This window comes from Pongo pygmaeus, chromosome 7 (genome assembly GCF_028885625.2).
Source record: "Pongo pygmaeus isolate AG05252 chromosome 7, NHGRI_mPonPyg2-v2.0_pri, whole genome shotgun sequence".
Classification (NCBI taxonomy): Eukaryota; Metazoa; Chordata; class Mammalia; order Primates; family Hominidae; genus Pongo; species Pongo pygmaeus.
Window position 1 is genome coordinate 148,139,244 of NC_072380.2, and position 23,751 is coordinate 148,162,994.

General features: G+C 41.9%; 1 long non-coding RNA gene across 3 annotated transcripts in view; it reads left to right on the forward strand.

Moving 5' to 3' along the window:
- The first annotated feature begins 1,163 nt into the window (after window positions 1-1,163).
- Window positions 1,164-23,751, forward strand: part of LOC129042829 (uncharacterized) — a 59,521-nt gene continuing 36,933 nt past the window's right edge. For all 3 annotated transcript variants that reach the window (XR_008504221.1, XR_008504223.1, XR_008504222.1), the window contains exon 1: window positions 1,164-1,548. This is a non-coding gene — a long non-coding RNA (uncharacterized LOC129042829). The remainder of the gene's footprint in view (window positions 1,549-23,751) is intronic.

Consider the following 23,751-nt stretch of genomic DNA (forward strand, 5'->3'; position numbering starts at 1 on the left):
TAGGTCTCGGCATAATGAAACCAGGGCCTCTTGGTCATTGAATGCCCCTCAGAGCTCTCAGTCTCTCTAAACAAACACTGTACACATTTTTAAATAACACTTCGAAAAAGAGCAGCCGCAGTCCTTTGGCCGGGTGCGGTGGCTCACTCCTGTAATCCCAGCACTTTGGGAGGCCGAGGCTGGCGAATCACCTGAGGTCAGGAGTTCGATACCAGCTGGCCAACATGGTGAAACACTGTCTCTACTAAAAATACAAAACTTAGCCAGGTGTGGTGGTGGGTGCCTGTAATCCCAGCTACTTGGGAGGCTGAGGCTGGATAATTGCTTGAACCCAGGAGGCGGAGGCTGCAGTGAGCCAAGATCATGCCATCACACTCCAGCCTAGGAGACAAGATCAAAACTCCATCTCAAAAAAGAAAAAAAAAAAGAAGAGGAAATGAACCAAACTACTGGTCTGAAGGTTGCCCAGCTCCATGAGAAACAAAAGTTGCAGCTCTCTGAGCTCAGGCCTCTGGAACTGCGATCACTTCCATCCCCACTTCAGGACAGCAACTGGCTCAAGACAGCTGCCTGTCCTTACTGGTGGTCACTTCTACAGCCAAGTGCTCCCAGCCTCTTCAGTCATAGGACTTGATTTGGAAACCCATCACCACCCTGCCTGCCCTGCTCTGGCTGTCAGGTTGTCAGGGCTTCTCTCTCCTCTCCGGCATAGCCCAGAACAGAGTACAGCAGACCAACAGGGGAGACTGGCCCAGAAGAGCATGGGGTATCCCATGTTTCCAATGGGATGCTATGCCCCTCTTCATGGTGCCTAACTTTGTAGTTCCTCCAGGACTTCACTCACACTCTGAGTACATAGAGGATCAGAAGGGGAAGTGGCATGTTTTAGTGGAAAAGACAGGCTGTGGCTCAGAAAACTGATTTAACCTTGGGTAAGGCACTTGACCATTCTTGGCCTCAGCCTCATAATTTTACTTACCTGTAAAATAAGAGTTGTCGTGGGAATTAAATGACAGAGGGTGTGAAAAAGCTTGGCACCTTACCTAATGCATCAGATCAGCTCAAGAAATGGTAGGCTTCTTTCTGTCTTCTCCTTCCTTTCCTGTCTCCCTTCCTCCCACTCCTTCCTCTCCTCCTCCAGCCATGTCTCCCTCCCTCCCTCCCTTCCTTCTCTCCCCTCCAAGCCTCCATATTTATTTCCTTCCTACTAAAATTTTCTTCCACATTCCCTCTCATCCAGTCCTCAATGAAGCCTGAGGACAGCTATCAGTGGTCACTCTCTTGGGCTTGAAATGGAACAGATCTTCTTGTTCCATCTCTTTCTGATAGCGCCAGTTCCTGCTGAGGACAGAACATTGTCTTCTTTTCTCCCTGCCTCAGGCAGATGGCAGGGAGTGTTGTGTGTTCCCACAAAGGAGCGTGCTGTCCCCGCTCCCAAGTCTCTCAGCGAGCCCTGTCATGGAAGGCATCCAGGAGAATGTGGAACTCCACACCCGCTTTCTCAGAACACAGGAGCATCCATGACCCTCAGAATCACAGCATTGAGAGGTGCCACAGGAAGGGCCCTATGTTTGAATGGTCTGTGCACTAGGGACCGAGACCCTGAGGACAAGCCTGTGATTGGTGAGAAGTCCTGCACATTGCACACTGTGCTTCAGCTGATGGGGGCAGCAGGACTGATTGTCATTGTCCCTACTTTACAGACTAGAAAACTGAAGCTCAGATGGGCTTAGCAATTTTCCCCAAATTACACAGTAGTTAGGAGGTAGACAAAATTTGCATGGCTGGTCTTGGGAATCCAAGTTCAGTGTTCTTTCATTATGATGTTTTGTCTCTGTATATTTAAAAAAAAAACATGAATTTTCAACTGAATGTAGGTAAATAACCCAGGAATTTAATTATATTTTTTCCTTCTGGTTCTGGCTTTGGCTTAGCTTCTACCTGAGAATCAACCTCTCCCTACAACAACTGTTTCTTCTTTTCTGACATTCTACATTCTTTTTTGTTTTTGTTTTTGCGAGACTGGGTATCACCCTGTCACCCAGGCTGGAGTGCAATGGCTCACTGCAACCTCTGCCTCCTGGGCTCAAGTGATCCTCCCACCTCAGTCTCCCAAGTAGCTGGGACTACAGGCATGCACCACCATGTCTGCCTAATTTATTTTTGGTAGAGATGGGGTTTCACTATGTTGCCCAGGCTGATCTTAAACTCCTGGGATGAAGCAATCCTCCTGCCTCAGCCTTCCAAAGTGCTGAGTTTATAGGTACAAGCCATCATGCCTGGTCACATTCTACATCTCTGTTGGGGGCTGCACTACGGACCCATTATTCATGCAAAACCTGGCAATCATCCTGAACTCTTACTACCCCTAACCCGCACCCCACCCTCCGCCGGTCACAATGCTCTCCTTGCCATGTACAATCAATGCCAGGACCCGTACCTTTGACTTAACAAATACCTCTTGCATCTGCCCCTCCTCCCTGTACCAACTGTGCCCCCATCCACTGCTCTGCCCCAGGCTCTTCCTGACCGAGCAAAGTGCAATGACCTCGAACAGTTTGCCTTTTTTAAGGTGTTTTCTGTAAATCTATGCTCCATGCATTGGTGGGAAGATCTTTCCACACCACAATGGGTACGTTCAATGGCCTCTCAGTTCCTCAAAGAAGCAACTGTTTATGAAAAAATATTTCTGAGCCAGGCATGGTGCCACAGTTTTTGCACGCAATAGCTCTAAATCACAAAGTAACTCTAGAAAGGAAGCTTTGTTATCCCACTTTCACAGCTGGAAAGTAACAGAGCTAGACCTCCAACACAGATCTGTCTGACTGCACAACAGTGCTCTCTTCATACCCCACACAGCCTCCCAGATAAAATCTTGTTTCCTTGATATCAATTGCAGCCCCAGTCTCCTGCCTCCAGACACCCCTCATGCCCTGCTCTCCAGACACATCCCCCTTCCTGAAGTTCACTCATCTCCCGACATGGTTTTGTGTTCCATGGCTCCATTTGTGTTCTTCCCTCTGCCTAGGATGCCTTCCTCTGTCCAACTGTCCCCCCAAGCACCACTCAGTCGCAAGACTAAGGTTAGAACCCAGGATTATCTCACTCCGATCTTTTCTCCTTTCCACTGCAGAGCCCTGTCTCCCACATGGACAATTTTCACTTCATTCTAGGTTACGATGCTGTAATTGGCATGGACCAGGGTGGAGAAATGCCGCCAGGGAATGCTTCAGTTGGTAGTTAATATAAAGGGATAGGTCTCTGTTGGCTTCTTGTGGAAAATTATTTCAAGAGTTGATTTTTAAATGTAAGGGAAACAGGACTTTATTCCCTGGTCAGACTAATTACTGCACTCCTGAGTGATGCTGATGAGATGGCTTCAGAAAAACAACAGTTCTCCCACTGAGCCATAGGTCAAGGGGTTCTGGGTGTTTTCACAGAAGGTTATTGCTTTCAAGGGGGTTATCGATGGGCTGGAGTGTGAGGTTTCTTGAGGAATAAAACTGTCACAATTAATCTGTTTAGAACTTCTATGTGGGGAGGGGGTGTTATTCCTCAGCAGTGAATGACTCAATGAAAAACAGAATATTTGTGGTACATGTACTCCATGCTGTCAGGCTTGTCAATACCAAGTTTGAAGACATAAAATAAAATAAACAGAAAAAAATAAGGCTTTTTTTTTTTTTAAGTGATTAAGGATGAAAGTCCTGGCTGCTGACCTAGGCCTCTGTGAATTTAGAACCCAAGATGATCCCAGCTGTGTGATGGGGCAGGACCCTTAGTGTGGGAGCTGGGCTCTGTCCCTCACATGTGGGTAGATTATGAGACCCATATGGAGTCAGGGGACCTGAAGCTGGGTAGGGTCTGCAGCTGAGCTACTGGGGACTTTCTGGTGTCTGTTAGCCTCCCTAGGACCCACATTCAGTTTCTGTAAAATGAGGGGATTTGAGCCAATTCACTGTCTTCCTAATAACCACTGTTTTCCTGTAATCACACACCACTGTTCTCTTAAAGCTTTTCTTTCCAGTTAATTTAAATCAACCCTGTTTTAAGACTTTGCCATTTATGAAAGAATAATATCCATAAAATCATGGCTTTGATTTGCTAATTAACATGTTTTCTAATTAACACTGTATCAGTCAGAAGATCCTTGGTTGAAAGCAATTGAAAATCTTCCAGCCATCTTAAGCAGAGTGAGATCTTATTGGAGACATTCTTGGGGCTCAGGTAACTTTAGGAGGCTAGAAGATAAGGCTTGAAGACCAGTAGGGATTGAAGTTGGCCTGGTTAACCAGACAGCAGAACCACTGCATGAAACTGGGATGACTGGTCTCTGCGAAGCACCACTGCCACACCACTGTCACCACAATGAATGTGGCTATCAGACACCCATGTCACCATGTCATCTATCTGCGCAGAATTCAAAATCATGGGGACAGTGTCTGGTTGGCCAAGCTCAAGTCACACTTGCACCCTGCCTACTTTGGGACAGGTGTGAGGAGGATGAAAATCTGGTCCCTTTGACTTCCACAGGTGGCCAAGTTCCTCAGGAGGATACAAAATGGGAGATTCCCCAATAGAGAGAACAAGGTGCTAATGGAGGACAAATTGAACGGTGGCTAGTAAAAACTTGAAAATAAAGAAAAAACTCCCCAAAACAAAAAATAGGTATTTATTGCACTCATTAAAATAAATACATAATTATGAAAATAAAAAGTTTATTTGTGTACCATAACATCATAAACTCATGTATCAACCCCATGTACCACTCTGTAGGAAGCACTGGCCTCTCTAAGGATCTCTAAGGATCCTGCAGCTTTGGCCTTTATTGTACACTAGTGAATACTTCCATTTTGGAAAGTATAGACTCATTTGTCTCTTTCTGTAAAACACTGACCTTGGCTTTTTTTGTTTGATTTGCATGGTAGCTATTCTTTACCTGATGCTTCAGAACCTGTATAGAGCCATTTTTTTACTGTTTTAGGTTGACTGTCCACTTCCACTTTATTTTTGATGCGTTCAGAATATCATGCACCCACACATCTTCGCATTTTACTAGGATAAGTAGCAAGCAGTTGAAAAAAAGAAGAACCTGAACCTTTCAAATGACCTTGATATCCTGCCATCATTTGATCACAGTGTAGCTTTCTGGAATTCTGCAGGCCATGTGAGGGAGTGTATGTTCCCAATGTTCAAGATGTAATTTTACACAAGAATTCTAGAGACAACATGTTCTGCATAGGGCATCAGAAACATCCAAATAAGTCAGAGTTCATTCCACTCTTCCTAAACATGTATTTGGCACTTCCTATTAAACTACCCTAAAGCTCATCAAATAAATGTTTGTTAGTTTTGGGAGAAATCTTAGCAATAATCCTGTTCATTTGTATTGATAATGCAAGTGAGACTTCCAAGATAAGGGTACACTGGGCCTAGAATATTTTGGAATTTCTTCTGAAACCCATTATGGAACTTCAGTTGAAATAACAAGTTACTTTTTTCCTCTCTAACGGATCCCATTTCTCCTGTCAGGGAAGACCGTTCCACAGTTACCTGATACTTTATGCAGAAATCAGATTACTTTATGAAATAGGATTCTTTCTAGAGATGGAATTCTGGCTCCACAGAAATTAAATACATCTAAATGCATAGTTCCTTATCCATAAATGATAAGTAATCCCCATGCTTGTGTATAAGCGTAGCATGCACACATACACATGGTGAAGGGAGAAAATAAATGGCTCCAAATATTTGGATGTTTTGTTACAGAAGTTAATATTAAAGGCAAAAATCCAAAGTTTGGTTGGGAAGAAAAAGATTAGCAGCTGATCTGCTAACTATCCTTTTTAAGCTGGAAAATTTCAAGGAGAGATTATGAAGAAGAATGAGAAGGAGAGTAGGAAGCAGGAGGAGGAGGAAGAAGAAGAAAAAAGGAGAGAAAGAAAGAGAAAGAAAAAAGAAAGAGAAAGAAGAAAAGAAAGAAAGAGAAAGGGAAAAAAGAGAAAAAGAAAGGAAGAAAAGAAAAAGGAGGAAGCAAAGGAGGAGGAGGAATAAGAAAAGAAAGAAGAGAAGGAGGAAGAAGAGGAGAAGGAGAAATAAGGGGAAAAAAGGAGTTATCCTGGTCAAATGTGGAAAGATTCTATTCAAATTTCTGATGGTTTTTACTGATTGAATGATAATAAGAGAGTCCTTATCAATAGAATTATTTCACCAGGATATACTTGATCAATTGGCATGGTAAACAAACCTGAAAAGTATAGATTTCTGGGGCATGGCCTGCTAGAAAGTGTCAGTTTTGGGTATTTAATTATCAGAGTATAAAATGGATTTATTTAATGCTTAAAAGTTCCCTTTGGGTCAGTGATGAACGGTATGCATCACTTAGAAGCCCCATGTGTTATACATCAGGGCACATTCTGATGTGATGCAAAAGGGCCCAAGATGCAGCACTGGTGGTCTCAGACTTCTCATGCTTCATCTGCATGTTGCATAGAAGCAGAATAGCTTTTTTGTATTATTAGTAAAGTTTGATACTGAATAAGATCTCTAATTCTTATGAGTCTGATTTGGTAATTCAACCCTTTGTGCAATCCTTTTTTTTTTTTGAGACCGAATTTCACTCTTGTTGCCCAGGCTGGAGTGCAACGGTGTGATCTCGGCTCACTGCAACATCTGCCTCCCAGGTTCAAGCAATTCTCCTACCTCAGCCTCCCGAGTAGCTGGGATTACAGGTGCTCGCTACCATGCCCAGCTAATTTTGTATTTTTAGTAGAGGTGGAGTTTCACCATGTTGGTCAGGCTGGTCTCGAACTCCTGACCTCAGGTGATCCACCCACCTCGGCCTCCCAAAGTGCTGGGATTACAGGTGTGAGCCACTGCGCCCAGTCTCTGTGCAATCTTAATAGCAAATGTGGTAGAAGGCAAACATGGTCACAAACTCTTGCCCTTCCTTGATTTCTTTGTCCCTTTTCCCCCACCATATCTCCTCTTCTACCTCTGGGCTCAGCCATGTGACTTGCCTATGATGTTAGCCATTGTGACACAAGAGAGAACTGAAAAGCACTGGGCAATAGTGATTATTTTCTCTTGCTGCTGTTGGAACCCTGTGACATGTTAATGAAGCTGGACTAGCTGGTTGGAGGATGAGAGACCATATGGACAAGAGACAAGTACCTTAACTGAGGCCCCTCTAGACCACTAGCCCTGACAGCTGGTGGAGTCCCAAGAAAAAGGGGCTCACTGGTCAATGTGCTAGAAGCCAATGCTATGACACCAGATTCTGAGAAAAGAAAAGCTTTTGACTGCAAGTTGACTAACAAGGAGATAGGAATCCAGCTCAAATCTGTCTTCTTGTGTTGGCTTGAAGTCTGTAATTTGACTAGAAAAGGTTTAGGGGGTGGATTCTGAGATTAGCAGGTGATTGGTGGAAGGAAAGAGGAGGTATGGAAAGTCCTTGGGCATGAGCAGTTATCTCTTCAAGATATCTCATGGGTTATGTGCAGATTCAGGGGGAGTTAGTATGAAACGTGGTGGAGTTTCAGGCTGGGATGTCAGCAACCTTGTTCTGCACAGACTTCAGGGGGCTATATTGGTTCTAACTGATTTCAGCTAATTTTGTTCTCTTACAAGAGGAGGGAGTTTCAGCATTTCAGCAAGTTGTTTCTTTTTTCTTTTTTTCTTTTTTTTGTCTTCCATCCTGTAAACTTGAGAATTTTTGTTAGTTACTGGTTTAACTCTTTGGGGCATGGTTTAAGTGGGACATGACAGATGTATGAGTGAGTCAGCCCAGCCCAACTGCTGCCCTACAGAAATCATGAGCTAAATAAATGGTTGCTTTAAGCTATTACATTTTGGGAGTGTTTTGTTACAAAGAAAAAGCCAACTGACATAGTATATTTAAAATCCACTGCGGCCAGATTCTAGCCTTCTTCTCCCAATCCTCCCACTCCTCCTGCCTGTTCCTCCTCTTTCTATTTGGGATCAGGGCTCACAAACTGGTGGCCAAGGGTTGGCCAATGTGTCCCATGAAGAAATAGTGTTCAGCCAAGGTTCACTGCAAAGACCATACTTGTTGATTATGCTCAGTGTACATCTGATTTTTCAGGGCTCCTGCCATACTAACTAACTGCTAAATATTTTCAGTATCAGCCCTGGTCCTGTGAACAAGTTTTGTTCTATTCACAAAGTATAAATCAGAAGATTTTCCATGGAAATCTGGATTTATGGCTTCTCTATAAAAGGGGATAGGGAAGGTCTGGGAATGTTGGACTAGGATTGGGCAGGAATGACCTGGAGCTGACAATTGACTGCTCATCGTCCAGACAGGACTTGTGCTGCCAGTTCATCACTGTCCCATCATTCCTAGGTGTAGCATGCTTGTCTTGTTTCACCTATGCATGTTACCTGCCGGACCTTAGAGGAAGTTGGTTGTGTGCATGACACATTGGCTAGCATTGGTTTGAGGGTGTAACCATGTACTGTCATGTTTTTACGCATTTTGATCTTATTGCCTGGAATGTGCATCTCCTTCTTGGACACTTTACTTAACTTCTGCAAATTCTTCAAAATTTAACTTAAATGCCTCCTGTTCTATGACATATTTCTCTCAATAAGGCCGGTTCACCTTCCTCTGTGTTCCATATGACTTTGCGCATAATCTCTACTACAGCCTTAACATTTTATCCATCAGCATTGTTTAAAGACTGCCTACAACTATCATGTGACCTCCTTGAACACAGGACTACCCTCTTCCCCTACTTACCCCTTGGGTAGGGCATATGGCAGGACCCTTAATACCTGTGATGCCCCTTGGGTAGGGCATACGGCAGGGCCCTTAATACCTGTGATGGATTAAGGAATCAACTAACTGGACATTCTGGCTGAACGTCAGAGAATGAATTTAATGCAATTTGCATTTTGTGTAAAACCAAACTTATGATTCTCTATGAGACATTCTCTGAAGATTTCTTTATAATCAACAATGTTCTGCTTTGATTTTAAAGAGCTTCTTTTGGCTTCAGGACAAGCAGCGTATAAATGAAATAAAAATTATTTAAAGTATAAGAAAATCTGAGTCAAGTACCTTTGAAGAAGTGTGTTTAAAGGAACCAAGAGGCTGTTGACACCAGAATGATCCTTAAAGCTCCCCACGTTCCTAATAAAAGAGAATCTGCATTGACCAATGGAATTACCTAGTTTCTGTCAGGACAGGCGAGACTACACTTTGATAGGAATCCCCAGATCCAAGTGGTTTGACAGCAAACACACTGCTTTGCTACATGAACATCATGGTGGGCAGAGTGATCTATTCATCTTGTTCAGTCAGGAAACTGTGCCAATGGAGGCTCCATCTCAACTCATGCTTCCATGATCACTTGGGCAGAGCAAAGAGAATCTGTGGCCCATACACTGGCTTTTAAAAGTGTCACCTGGAAGGGACACATACCATTTTTGCTCCTATTTAGTTGGTTAAAAAGAGCATATTGCCAGGCCTAACTTCAACAGGGCAAGGAACAGCAATTCTTCCACATGCCAGGAAAGAGACAAGTTGGAATATTTGTGAGCAAACAAGTACCTACCGAAATTTGTGATTTTACAAAAGACCTTCAGTTTTCAAAATGTATCATCATCATCTACCTGCCAATGACCCCCTCAAGATGGATTTAAAGTAGAATTTGACCTCCATCAGCTGGGTTTGGGTGCTTCTCCACAGTTGTTTCAGAATGCAAGACTCCTTTGTTTCGAATTGCCACAAGTAAACAGAAAATGAGAAGAAGAGACCAGACCCCACCTCCAGATTATACCCACTCTGGCAGACACAGAAGCCGTCCATGGCAGTATAGGGTGGAAAAGGTGGTGTTTGGGGGGATGTTGGGTGCTGTGGAGGCACAGAAGAGGGACACAAAACTGGACTTGGGGCAGATGTGCTGCATGAGTGGAATCAAGGAAGAGGTAGGGCTTGGGCAAGACCTTGAAGGGTCCATTGCTGTTTGCCCATTGGACAGGGGTAGAGAAGATACGAGGTCCCAGAGAAGAGGGATATGGATGAGGTCCTTAGGGTCATGACTCTGGTCAAGACACGATGCCTGCCCTAGAAGGAAATTATTTACACACATGACCTTGAGCAAGCGCCTTCCTCTTTCTGATCTGTCTCCTGCTCTACAAAACAGAGGTTATAATCAAAATCCCATTTTTAAAAATAGAGCTCGACAATTTGATTCTAAATTTGCCAAGAGTATAAATTAGTAGAAATAGCTAAGAGTATTTCAAATACGAAATACAATAAGATCAACTTGTCTTATCACAAGTAAAATCATCATATTCTAGAGATATAGGAATTAATTTTGCTCAAAACCTGGCATTATCCAAAGACTGGCCAAATCAATTAAAAGAACAAAAAAGAGAGTCCAGAATTCAATGTGTGGTATTTGAGAATTTGTGATAAGAGTTTCACTTCAAATCAATTAGAAAAGAGGTAACAGTTTAAGAAATAGTTTCAACAATTTAATAACCATTGAAAAAGTTATCTTTTAAATTCACATTATATATAAGAATAATACACAGATTTATTAAATGTTTTAAAAACAAAATTTAGAAAGCGTTATAATAAATATAGAAAAATAGTTTTCTTACCTTAAGTTGGAAACATTGTCCTACAGAAGGTTTAAAATTCTTGACACCATAAACAAAAGACTTGCATACTTGATTATAAAATTTTTAATATCTTTTTTGTGGGAGAAAACATAACAAATTCAAAGAAAAGTGACAGAGTAAGAAAAATATAGCAATAGATATATAATAAATGATCAACAATCAGAATATACAAGAACTACTTATGATCAATTATTAAAAATATTCATGGAAAAAATAGGCATAGAATATAAGAGGACAATTAATCTGAGTTATGTAAAGGGCTAATAAACATTAAAAAATTCTCAATCCCACAAGATATCAAGGGCACATACATGGAAATCAAAAGATACAATTTGTATTAAGGTAATAAATTAAAAAAATTCTAGCTGTTTAAATCCATTTGTGCCTACATCACTTAAAAATGGATCTTCTCATTAAGTGACAAGAAATTCAAACTGGTAGAAACATGGGCTATGAAGCCACACCACCTGGGATTGCATCCTGCCCTGTGTGACTGTAGGCAAGTTCCTGAACCTCTGTTTGCTCTATTTTTCTCATCAATAACAGTGCCTATATTATAGAGTTATTTTGAAATTAAATATGATAATCCATGGAAAATGCTGAGAATAGCACCTGGCCCATCGTGAGTGCTCAGTGATAATTAGCTTTTATTTTTCCACTGTCAGTGAGAGTATCAAAATTAGAAATGCATATGCAACTTTATTTATAGGAATCTGTCCTACAGAAATAACCACCCATGAGCATAAATTTAGATCTTCAATAATAACCATTTCAATATTTGTAATGGTAAAATGTTGAAAACAACAGATATTAATTAAAAGGAGAGGAGTCACATAAATTTTGCCTACCTCCTTTTTATAGTAAGTTGCATTTATTTTATGTAACAGTTTACAAAGAATGAGACAGACTCCTATTTATTAAGATAGAATAAGCACTAAATATATATTATTATATAAAAAACAAAATACACTAGGCATGGTGGCTCGTGCTTATAATTACGGCACTTTGGGAGGCCGAGGTCTGAGGACTGCTCAAGTCCAAGAGTTAAAGACCTACCTGGGCAACATAGTGAGACTCTAGAGCTCTGTACAAAATAAGTAAATAAATAAGTAAATAATTAGTTGGGAATGGTAGCAAATGCCTGTTGTCCTACCTACTTGGGAGGCTGAGATGAGAGGATCATTTGATTCCAGGAGGATGAGGCTGCAGTGAGCCCTGATTGAATCACTGCACTACAGCCTGGGCAACAGAGCAAGACCCTGCCTCAAACAGTAAAATAAAATAAAAATAAATAAATAAATCAGAGATAAATTTGAATAATACAATCTTTGGAAATCATTTCAAATATAATATTTGTAAATACGTCGAATATTTTTAAAGAAAGAGTCACATCAGACTGTTAATAGTAGCTACTTTGGGGGAAGAGGATGTATTGGATGATGGTGAAGGCAGATTTAAATTTTACCTTCACTAGTATTTGTTTTTAAATTTTTTTTTTTATTTCAATAGGTTTTGGGGAACAGGTGGTGTTTGGTTACATGAATAAGTTCTTTATTGGTGATTTCTGAGATTTTGGTGCACCCATCACCTAAGCAATGTACATTGTACCCAATATGTAGTCTTTTATCCTTTGCCACTCCCCACCCTTTCCCCTGAGTCCCCAAAGCCCAATGTATCCTTCTTATGCCTTGGTGTCTCATAGCTTAACTCCCACATATAAGTGAGAACATTTGATGTTTGATTTTCCATTCCTGACTTACTTCACTTAGAATAGTAGTCTCCAATTCCATCCAGGTTGCTGTGATTGCCATTGTTTTGTTCCTTTTTATGGCTGAGTAGAATTTCATGGTAGATATATATATCAGTTGGGTTCAGATGCTTCTCCACAGTTTATATATATATATATATATATATATATATATACACATATATATATATCACATTTTGTTTATCCACTCATTGATTAATGGACATTTAGGCTGGTTCCATATTTTTACAATTGCAAACTGCTGTTATAAACTTGTGTGTGCCAGTATCTTTTTTGTATAATGACTTCTTTTCCTTTGGGTAGATAGCTAGTAGTGGTATTGCTGGATCAAATGGTAGATCTACTTTCAGTTCTTTAAGGAATCTCCACATTGTTTTCCTTAGTGGTTGTATTAGTTTACATTCCCATCAGCAGTGTAAAAGTGTTCTCTTTTCACTGCATCCATACTAACGTCTATTTTTTTTTTATTTTTTTGATGATGGCCATTTTTGCAGGAGTGAGGTGGTATTGCACTGTGGATTTGATTTCCATTTCCCTGAAAATTAGTTGGCCATTTATTTATCTCCTTTTGAGAATTGTCTATTGATGTTCTTTTTTTTTTTTTTTTTTTTGAGACGGAGTCTCGCTCTGTCGCCCAGGCTGGAGTGCAGTGGCGCGATCTCTGCTCACTACAAGCTCCGCCTCCCGGGTTCACGCCATTCTCCTGCCTCAGCCTCCCCAGTAGCTGGGACCACAGGCGCCTGCCACCACGCCCAGCTATTTTTTTTGTATTTTTAGTAGAGACAGGGTTTCACCATGTTAACCAGGATGGTCTCGATCTCCTGACCTTGTGATCCGCCCGCCTCGGCCTCCCAAAGTGCTGGGATTACAGGCGTGAGCCACAGCGCCCGGCTGTCTATTGATGTTCTTAGTCACTTTTTGATTTTTTTTTCTTGATGATTTGTTTGAGTTCTTTATAGATTCTGGATATTAGTCCTTTGTTGGATGTATAGATTGTGAAGATTTTCTCCCACTCTGTGGATTGTCTGTTAACTCTGCTGATTATTTCTTTTACTGTGCAGAAGCTTTTTAGTTTAATTAAACTATTTACATTTGTTTTTGTTGCATTTGCTTTTGGGTTCTTGGTCATGAAGTCTTTGCCTAAGCCAAAGTCTAGAAGAGTTTTTCAGATGTTATCTTCTATAATCTTTATGTCTTCAGGTCTTAGATCTAAGTCTCTCATCCATCTTGAGTTGATTTTTGTACAAGGTGAGAGATGAGAATTCAATTTCATTCTTCTACATGTGGCTTGCCAATTATCCCAGCACCATTTGTTAAAGAGAGTGTCCTTTCCCCACTTTATGCTTTTGTTTGCTTTGTTGAAAATCAGTTGGCTGTAAGTATTTGGCTTTATTTCTTGGTTCTCTGTTCTGTTCCTTTGGTCTATGTACCTATTTTTATACTAGTACCATGCGTTTCAGTGACTATGGCCTTAGAGTATGGTTTGAAGTCAGGTAATGTGATGCCTCCAGATTTCTTCTTTTTGCTTAGTCTTGCTTTGGCTATGCAGGATCTTTTTTCACTCCCTATGAATTTTAGGATTGTTTTTTCTAGTTCTGTGAAGAATGATGGTGGTATTTTGATGGGAATTTCACTGAATATATAGATTGCTTTTGGCAGTACGGTCATTTTCCCAATATTGATTCTACCTATCCATGAGCTTGGGATGTGTTTCCATTTGTTTGTGTCATCTATGATTTCTTTCAGCAGTGTTTTGCAGTTTTCCTTATAGAGGTCTATTAGGTTAGGTTTGGTTAGGTTTATTCCCAAGTATTTTCTTTCTTTTCTTTTTTTTTTTTTTTTTTGAAGCTATTGTGAAAGGGGTTGAGTTCTTGATTTGATTCTCAGCTTGGTTGCTGCTGGTGTATAGCAGAACTACTGATTTGTGTATATTAATTTTGTATCCTGAAACTGCTGAATTCATTTACCAGTTCTAGGAGCCTTTTGGATGAGACTTTAGGGGTTTCTAGGTATATGATCATATCATCAGCAAACAGTGACAGTTTGACTTCCTCTTTACTGATTTGGATGCCCTTTATTTCTTTCTTTTGTCTGATTGCTTTGACTAGGACTTCCCATACTTTGTTGAACAGAAGTGTTGAAAGTGGGTATCTTTGTTTTGTTCCAGTTTTCATGGGGAATGATTTCAACTTTTCCCCATTCAGTATACTGTTGGCTGTGTGTTTGTCATAGATGGCTTTCATTACCTTAAGGTATGTCCCTTCAATGCTGATTTTGCTGAGAGTTTTAATCATAAAGGGATGCTGGATTTTGTCAAACACTTTTTTATCATCTATTGAGATGGTCATGTGATTTCTGTTTATGTAGTTTATCACATTTATTGACTTATGTATGTTAAACTATCCCTTCATTCCTGGTATGAAACCCACTTGATCATGGTGGATTATCTTTTTGATATGCTGTTGGATTCAGTTCACTAGTATTTTTGTCTCTATGTTCATCAGGGATATTGGTCTATAGTTTTCTATTTTTGTTGTGTCCTTCCCTGGTTTTGGTATTAGGGTGATACTGGCTTCATAGAGTGATTAAAGGAGGATTCCCTCTTTCTCTATCTTTTGGAATAGTGTCAATAGGGTTGGTACCAATTCTTCTTTGAATGTCTGATAGAATTCAGGTGTGAATCCATCTGGTCCTGGACTTTTTTTGTTGGCAATTTTTAAATTGCTGTTTCAGTCCTGCTGCTTGTTATTGGTCTGTTCAGAGATTCTATATCCTCCTGGTTTAATCGAGGAAGGTTGTATATTTCCACGAATTTATCCATCTCTCCTAGGTTTTCTAGTTTATGCATGCAAAGGTGTTCATAGTAGCCTTGAATAATCTTTTGTATTTCTGTGGTATCAGTTGTCATATCTCCCTTTTCATTTCTAATTGAGCTTATTTGGATCTCCTCTCTTCTTTTCTTGGTTAATCTTACTAATGTTCTATCAATTTTATTTCTTTTCAAAGAACCACTTTTTTTGTTTATCTTTTGTATTGTTTTTATTGTTTCAATTTCATTTAGTTCTGCTCTGATCTTTGTTATTTATTTTCTTCTGCTGGGTTTGGGTTTGGATTGTTCTTGTTTCTCCAGTTTCATGAAGTGTGACCTTACATTGTCTATTTGTGCTCTTTCAGACTTTTTGATATAGGCATTTAATGCTATTAACTTTCCTCTTACACCACTTTTGCTGTATCCCAGAAGTTTTGATAGGTTGTGTCACTATTTCAGTTCAAATAATTTTTTAATTTTCATTTTGATTTCATTGTTGACCCAATGATCATTCAGGAGCAGGTTATTTAATTTCCAAGTGTGCATGGTTTTGAGGGTTCTTTTTGGAGTTGATTTCCAATTTTATTCTGCTGTGGTCTGAGAGAGTACTTGATATAATTTCAATTTTCTTAAGTTTACTGAGACTTGTTTTGTGGCCTATCATATGGTCCGTCTTGGAGAATGTTCCATGTGCTGATGAGTATGTATATTCTGCAGTTGTTGGGTAGAATGTTCTGTAAATATCTGTTAAGTCCATTTGTTGTAGGGTATGATTTAAGTCCATTCGTTTTGTTGTTGACTTTCTGTCTGGATGATCTGTCTAGTGCTGTCAGTGAAGTATCAAAGTCCCCTGCTGTTATTGTGTTGCCATCTATCTCATTTCTTAGGTCTAGTAGTAATTGTTTTATAAATTTTGGAGCTCTAGTGTTAGTTGCTTATATATTTAGAATTGTGGTATTTTCCTGTTGGACTAGTCTTTTTATCATTATATAATGTCTCTCTTTGTCTTTTTTAACTCCTGTTGCTTTAAAGTTTGTTTTGCCTGATATAAGAATAGCTACTTCTGCTCACTTTTGATGTCCATTTGCATTCAATATCTTTTTTTACCCCTTTATCTTAAGTTTATGTGAATCCTTTTGTGTCAGGTAAGTCTCCTGAAGACAGCAGAAATTTGGTTGGTGAATTCTTATGCATTCTGCCATATCCATTTAAGTGGAGCATTTAGGCCATGTACATTCAATGTTAATTTTGAAATGTGGGGTACTATTCTATTCATCATGTATTTGTTGTATATCTGAATACCTTGTTAATTTTCCATTGGGTTATTGTTATATAGGTCCTGTGAGATTTATGCTTTAAGAAGGTTCTAGGATTTCAAGGATTTGTTTTAAGATTTAGAGCTCCTTTTAGCAGTTCTTGTAGTGCTGGCTTGGTAGTGGCAAATTCTCTCAGCATTTGTTTGTCTGGGAAAGACTGTATCTTTCCTTCATTTATGAAGCTTAGTTTTGCTGGATACAGAATTCTTGGCTGATCATTGCTTTGTTTAAGGAGGTTAAAAATAGCACCCCAATTCCTTCTAGTTTGTAGGGTTCTTTTCTGAGAAATAGGCCGTTAATCTGATAGGTTTTCCTTTAGAGGTTACCTGATGCTTTTGCTTCATACCTCTTAAGATTCTTTCATTTCTCTTGACTTCAGATAACCTGATGACTATGTGCCTCGGTGATGATCTTTTTGTGATGAATTTCCCAGGTCAGGTGTTCTTTGAGCTTCTTGTATTTGTATGTCTAGATCTCTAGCATGGCTGGGGAAGTTTTCCTTGATTATTCCCTCAAGTATGTTTTCCAAACTTTTAGATTTCTCTTCTTCCTCAGGAACACGTTTAATATAGTCCCAAACTTCTTGGAGGTGTTGTTTATTTTTTAAATTTTTTTCTTTGTCTTTGATGGATTGGGCTAATTAGAAAGCCTTGTCTTCAAGCTCTGAGGCTTTTTTTCTACTTGTTTGATTTTATTGCTGAGACTTTCCAGTGCATTTGGCATTTCTCTAAGTGTGTCCTTGATTTCCAGAAGTTGCGATTGCTTTTTATTTATGCTATCTATTTCACTGAAGAATTTTCCTTTTATATCCTGTGTTATGTTTTTGATTTATTTAAGCTGGACTTCACCTTTCTCTGGTCTTTGATTAGCTTAATAGTTGATCTTCTACATGGATGAAGCTGGAAACCATTATCCTCAGCAAACTAACACAGGAACAGAAAACTAAACACTACATGTTCTCATTTATAAGTGGGAGCTGAACAATGAGAACACATGGACACAGGGAGGGAAAAATAACACACATTGGGGCCTGTTCAGGGGCTGGGGGGTGGGAGAGCATCAGGATAAATAGCTAATGCATTGAGGGACTTAATACCTAGGTGTTGGGTTGATAGGTACAGCAAACCACCATGGCACACATTTACCTATGTAACAAACCTGCACGTCCTGCACAGTATCCTGGAACTTAAAATAAAATAAAATATTTTAAAAATCGACCTTCTGAACTACCTTTCTGGCAATTCAGAGAATTCATCTTGGCTTGGATCCATTGCTGATGAGCTGGTATGATTTTTCTAGGGTGTTAAAGAACCTTGTTTTGTCATATTACCAGATTTTTTTTTTTTTTAGTTCCTTCTCATTTGGGTAGACTATGTCAGAGGGAAGACCTAGAATTCAAAGGCTGCTGTTCAGATTCTTTTGTCCTTGGAGTCCTCCCTTAGATGTGGTGTTCTCCCCCTTACCCTAGGAATGAGGCTTCCTGAGAGCCAAACCGTGGTGATAGTTTTTGCTCTTCTGGGTCTAGCCACCCAGTGGAGCTACTGGGCTCCAGGCTGGTATTGGGAAGTGTCTGCAAAGAGTCCTGTGCCCTCCGTCTTCAAGTCTTGCAGCCGTGGATACTAGCACCTGCTCCAGTGGTGGTAGGAGAGGAGTAAAGTGGACTCTGTGAGGGTCCTTGGTGGTATTTTTGTTGAGTGTGCTGCTTTTGTGTTGGTTGGCCTCCAGCCAGGAGGTGGCGCTTTCCAAGGCACATCAGTTGAGGTCCTATAGGGAGGATGCAAACTTGCCTCCGATACCTAGTTAAGTATTCAGGTTTCTCAGCCAGTGGGCAGGGCTGTAGAGCTCCCAGGAGATTATGACCTTTCTCTTTGGCTACCAGGGCAGGTAGAGAAAGACCACCAGATGCAGAGAAGGATAGGCATGTCTGAGCTTAGCCTCTCCTTGGACAGGGTTTGCTGCAGCTGCTTTGGGGGATGGGGATGTGGTTCCAAGTCCAGTGGAGTTATATTCCCAGGGGAATTATGGCTGTCTCTGCTGACTTATACAGGTTGCCAGGAGAGTGGGGGGAAAGCTGGCAATCACAGGTCTCACTCCTCTCCCATGCAGCCTGCAGTCCCAGAGGCTGGTCTCACTCCCACTGTGCCCCCATAACAGCACTGAGTCTATTTCCAGGCAGCCAGTGACCAGGGCTGAGTCCATGAGTTTCTCCACTGAGAAAGCAAGCAGACTCACAGTTTTTTGGCATCTCAGGGAGACTGCAGCAGTGATCCAGTTCCTTCAAAGGGTCTGTGGATTCTCTCAGCTTTCCTGGTTTGTCCCTGGGGTAGTTCTTGGAGCAAAAGTTCACGATGTGAATCTCCACATGCTGCTCTGTGCATCGGAGCGGGAGCTGCAAGCTAGTTCTGCCTCCTATTCACCATCTTTATCCTAGTATTTATATTTTTGTACAATATATATTTCTTTGGGCACTCAAAAAAATATTTTTGGCTGGGCATGGTGGCTCACACTTATAATCTCAGCTCTTTGGGAGGCCAAGGCTGGCAAATCACCTGAGGTTGGGAGTTCCAGACCAGACTGGCTAACATGGTGAAACCCTGTCTCCACTAAAAATATAAAATTAGCTGGGCATGGTGGTGTGCACCTGTAATCCCAGCTACTCTGGAGGCTGAGGCAGGAGAATCGCTTGAACCCAGGAGGCAGAGGTTGCAATGAGCTGAGATCACACCATTGCACTCCAGCCTGGGCAACAGAGTGAGACTCTGTCTCCCTGCCCCCACCAAAAATTAAAAAAAAACCAATATTTTAAAATTAAACAATGTGGATTGAGCCATATATGCACCAACTAGACATGCTTCTAACTCAAAGACTCCAAGTCTCTACTTCTATCCTCCGGGCGCTGGGGAGCTATGGATGGTTTTTGAGGAGTGATTGACCTGGTCACAGTCACAGGAATTCTTGAATAAACAGCTCTTTATTTTGTTGTTTTATTTTCCTCACCTACTCTTTCCAGTGTTTACATACCTTCTTCATTTTTCTTGCCAGAAATTGGCAGTTTTTCTTTAATTTTTTTCTTCACCAAGCCTGCAAGTTTATTTCTCTCTTAAGGTCTTTATTGTTTTCCTCTTTTCAGACAAAAATTAGTTGCTGAAGCTATTTCTTCTCTGCTGCTTGATAAGCCTCCAGAGACGTTGCTTACAGCCAAAGAGCTTTATCTGTGACTCCCCTAAGACAGTAACAGATGGTGGGAAACAAGCCACAGGGATCAGGGGACGAGGCTTCTGGCCCTGTCTCAGCGCTGGCCTGGGGGCTCTCCCTCCCCAAGTCTCAGATTCTGTGCTAATAACAGGGAGAGGACAGTGCAGAGATCCCTGAAGACCCCATCCTGTCATGACCATCTATGACCCCAAGGCAATGAGTGAACACTGAAGTTCAAAAACATTGGTCATAGAGAAAGCACAGAGCCCTGCAGAACAGCTTGCGTCTCTCATATCAAGAGCTCAAAACTTCCAGCCCCGTGCTGCCCACACAGAGAGTTTCTCAGTCACTGGGCAATGGCTGGGCAGTGATTTGTTCTGTGGCAGAGACCACGAGGGAACTAATGCTGCTGCACTCACCCCAGCATGCAGCCACATCAGCATCACAGAGTTCAAATCCTTTCCTTGATGGGAAAAAGGTTCTTACAGAGATGAAGGTCATATGCCTTGCCCAAGGTCATGTGGCTGGGTTGGGGGTGGGGTGCCAGTGATACAAACAGGAGACAGGGAAATACTGGGTAGAAGAGGGCATTTACCCAACAAAGGCCCCATCCTCAAGCCTGAAGACCCGCTGCCCTAAATGAGGACAGGCATTTCTGTTTTTGTGCCCAGAAGGTTGCTTTTGGCCTGCCATTCTCCCCCTGCTGCCCCCGTATAAACCTGAGACCTTAGTGGGCACACACACAAGCGGCTGAACTTTGAGACCAGCAGATCAGCAGACGAGTGGACCAGCAGACCGGCAATGGTGGAAAGATGCGGTAGGGAAAGAAAGAAGAGGAGGGATGACTGGACACTAAGGGTGTTTGGCTGGGGGCGGTCAGAGAACAGTCTGGTTGCTGGGTGACCCGACTCCAGGAAAAGACCACCTTCCCACTCCATCCCCCCTTCCAGCTCCCCATCCATCTTGCTGAGAGCCACCTCCACCACTCAATAATACTTTGCACTCATCCCTCAAGCCCATGTATGATCCAATTCTTTCGGGACACTGGGCAAGAGCTCGGGATACAGCAGGCTGTCACACTGGCTCTCTGCCCTTGGGATAAGGCAGAGGGTCCGTTGAACCGATTAACACACAAGCTGTCTGCAGATGGCAAATCTGAAAGAGCTTTGTAGCACACACCCACTTGGGCTTCAGGAGTCACAGGCACCCACCTCTTGACGTTGCAGTGGGGCAGAAGCCCAAAAGTACTCACCTCAGCCTCTGCACCTGCCTGTCTGCAGGCTTCTCCTAGGGGTTTGAGCTGCAGGGCAAACAAGCAGGTGAGCCACACCCCTGTTGCACATCCTGCGAGGGAAATCAGGGAACTCTCCCTTTTCACCAGTTCATTCAATAAGAAGCTCTAAGAAATACCACCCCAGTTCCCACTATCTCCCCACTTCTACCTCTCCAGGAAGAGTGGTCTCCATTGAATTGGCATTGGGGTTAAACAGATCTAAGTTTAAAGCTTTGGTATGTCACTGACTAGCTTTGTGATCTGATTTTTAAAAGGCTCATATCTTCACATGGGTTGTTCTCAATTTCAGATGTTCTACTCCTTCTTTGCCTACATCCATCTGATTCTTATCCTTTAAAATCTCTGTCAGGGATCTTCTCCCTGAAGCCCTCCTGCCTCCCCAAGTCAGGTTCACTCACCCCTCTTACCCTCTTGGTACTCCCTGGATTTAATTTGTCTCTCCCACTGGATGATGATGCTTTTTCCTTCAGTCTCTCCCATGTGAGACTGTGAGCTCCAGGTAGAAGAGGGCCACACCTATGTATCTCCCAGCAATGGGCACAGAGGACTGTAAAATATGAGACTTTCACAGCTCAATGAAAAGGGCTGTGAGAGCACAGAGAGGACTAAAATGTAACCATTGCAGGCTCCCTGTAGCTGTAAATTCCTTGTGGATGGCAGGTGCTCAGCACAATGCTCTGTACAGGTTGTGGCTCTCAAAATATGAAACAAAAAGCTTCAGAGATAAGTTGTTTCTATTAGTCATTTACACCGTAGTATGAAGTTGACCTTGCATTGCCTACCTCTTAGGGATGCTAACTTTTAAGTTTCTCTCCTTGAAGAATTAAAAACTTGTTCAGGATCGTGCATCCAGAAGCGGCAGAGAGGAGAAGGGAGGGGAAAAGAGAGGAGAAAATAAAGCTAAAAGATGTCAGCTTCTCTGAAAAGACATTTAGCCCTCGTGCCCATGCCTCAGGCTGGCTTCTCTTAGTAACTCAGAAGTTTTATTTCCATGAATCCTACCCCTCTGTGATCCTCCAGGAGAATAAGATCTCAGCAAGGCCCTCTTCTGATGCTGATATCTCCATCCTGGGCCTGCCAGAGGCAGTTTGTTTAGTTGTTTACCTGCTGAGAGACACAGCCTTTATTTGGCAGGAAGTGTGAACAAACAGACCCGAGGCGATTTCTTTTCATCACCACCTACCTCCTAGAACAACTGTCCCTTCCTCCTTCCTTCCTTCTTTCTCCCTCAGAGAGCTTTAATGCCAAGAATACCAAATGGAGATCACAGTTCTGGGTGTGAGTCATGGTTTCACTACAGGCTAGCTCTGTGACATTCTGCCTCGGTTTCTTCATCTGTGAAATGGGACAAAGTCCTTGTCATTTCTTCCACTATGCAGTCAGTTCAGGTAAATGTATCAACGTCATGAATTCAGTGAAATGCATCACATCTTCTTTGATGGTAGGTGCAGCAGCTGCAGAAATGCCTAAGACAAAGTTTGTGGGAAGGATTAAATGAGGCAGTGAGGAATAATGACCAAAGTGTGGAATTATTTTCCAGAGGATGCTTTGTCCATGTTCAGGACTTATGCTTTCCTGATCCATGGGGTCAGATTCACTTCCTGGAGAGCACTGTGGTGCAGGGACAGTTGTGGCATGCGTGCCTCTTTGTCCACCAACCCGTGGCAGAAATCACTGATCAACCCAATATCATCTCAGGATTCTCCTCAATACAGGGCACCCGTGAGCCACTGACCATCAGCCAGAAGCCGAAACCTACATGCTATTACAGGAAAAAACAGCACAGCTTTGGAGTAAAACTAACGTGGTTTGCATCTGGTTCCTCTGAAACATTGAGCAAGTTTGACAATCTCCTTAAATGAAAGTACTCATCCATATCTGTATAAAGAATGTATTTCTGCCTAACTCCCAGGTTTCCTGTGATAATTAAAGAAGACTAAATATCATGGAAATACATATACATAGTAGTACTCCTTTTCTTTCTTTCTTTCCTTCCCTTTCTTTCTTTCTTCCTTTTCTTTTTTTTTTTTTGCACTACAGAGTCTTGCTCTGTTGCCCAGGCTGGAGTGCAATGGCATTACCTCAGCTCACTGCAACCTCCTCCTCCCAAGTTCAAGCAATTCTCCTGCCTCAGTCTCCCAGGTAGCTGGGATTATAGGCATGCACCACCACACCTGGCTAATTTTTGTATTTTTAGTAGAGACGGGGTTTCACCATGTTGGCCAGGCTGGTCTCAAACTCCTGACCTCGTGATCCGCCCGCCTCAGCATCCCAAAGTGCTGGGTTACAGGCGTGAGCCACAGCTCCTGGCCAGTAGTACTCCTTTTCTACCCCTGCCCTTCCAATTCTAAACAGGTCTTTCCTCTGATTCTCAGTTTTTACCATCTGTAAAATATGAATAGTGCTGTTCTCACAAGGTTGTTTTGGAGTTTCAAAGTGCTGCCTCTTGCATATGACAACTCTCGGTCATATTGAGGTAAGAAATTATAAGTCTTGGCTGGGTGTGGTGGCTCACAACTGTAATCCCAGCATTTTGGGAGGTGGGCAGATCACTTGATGTCAGGAGTTTGAGGTATTTTGTACTCAAAATTCAAAAATTAGCCAGGCGTGGTGGCGTTCACCTGTAATTCCAGGTACTTGGGAGGCTGAGGCAGGAGACTCGCTTGAACCTGGGAGGCAGAGGTTACAGAGAGCTGAGATCACACCATTGCACTCC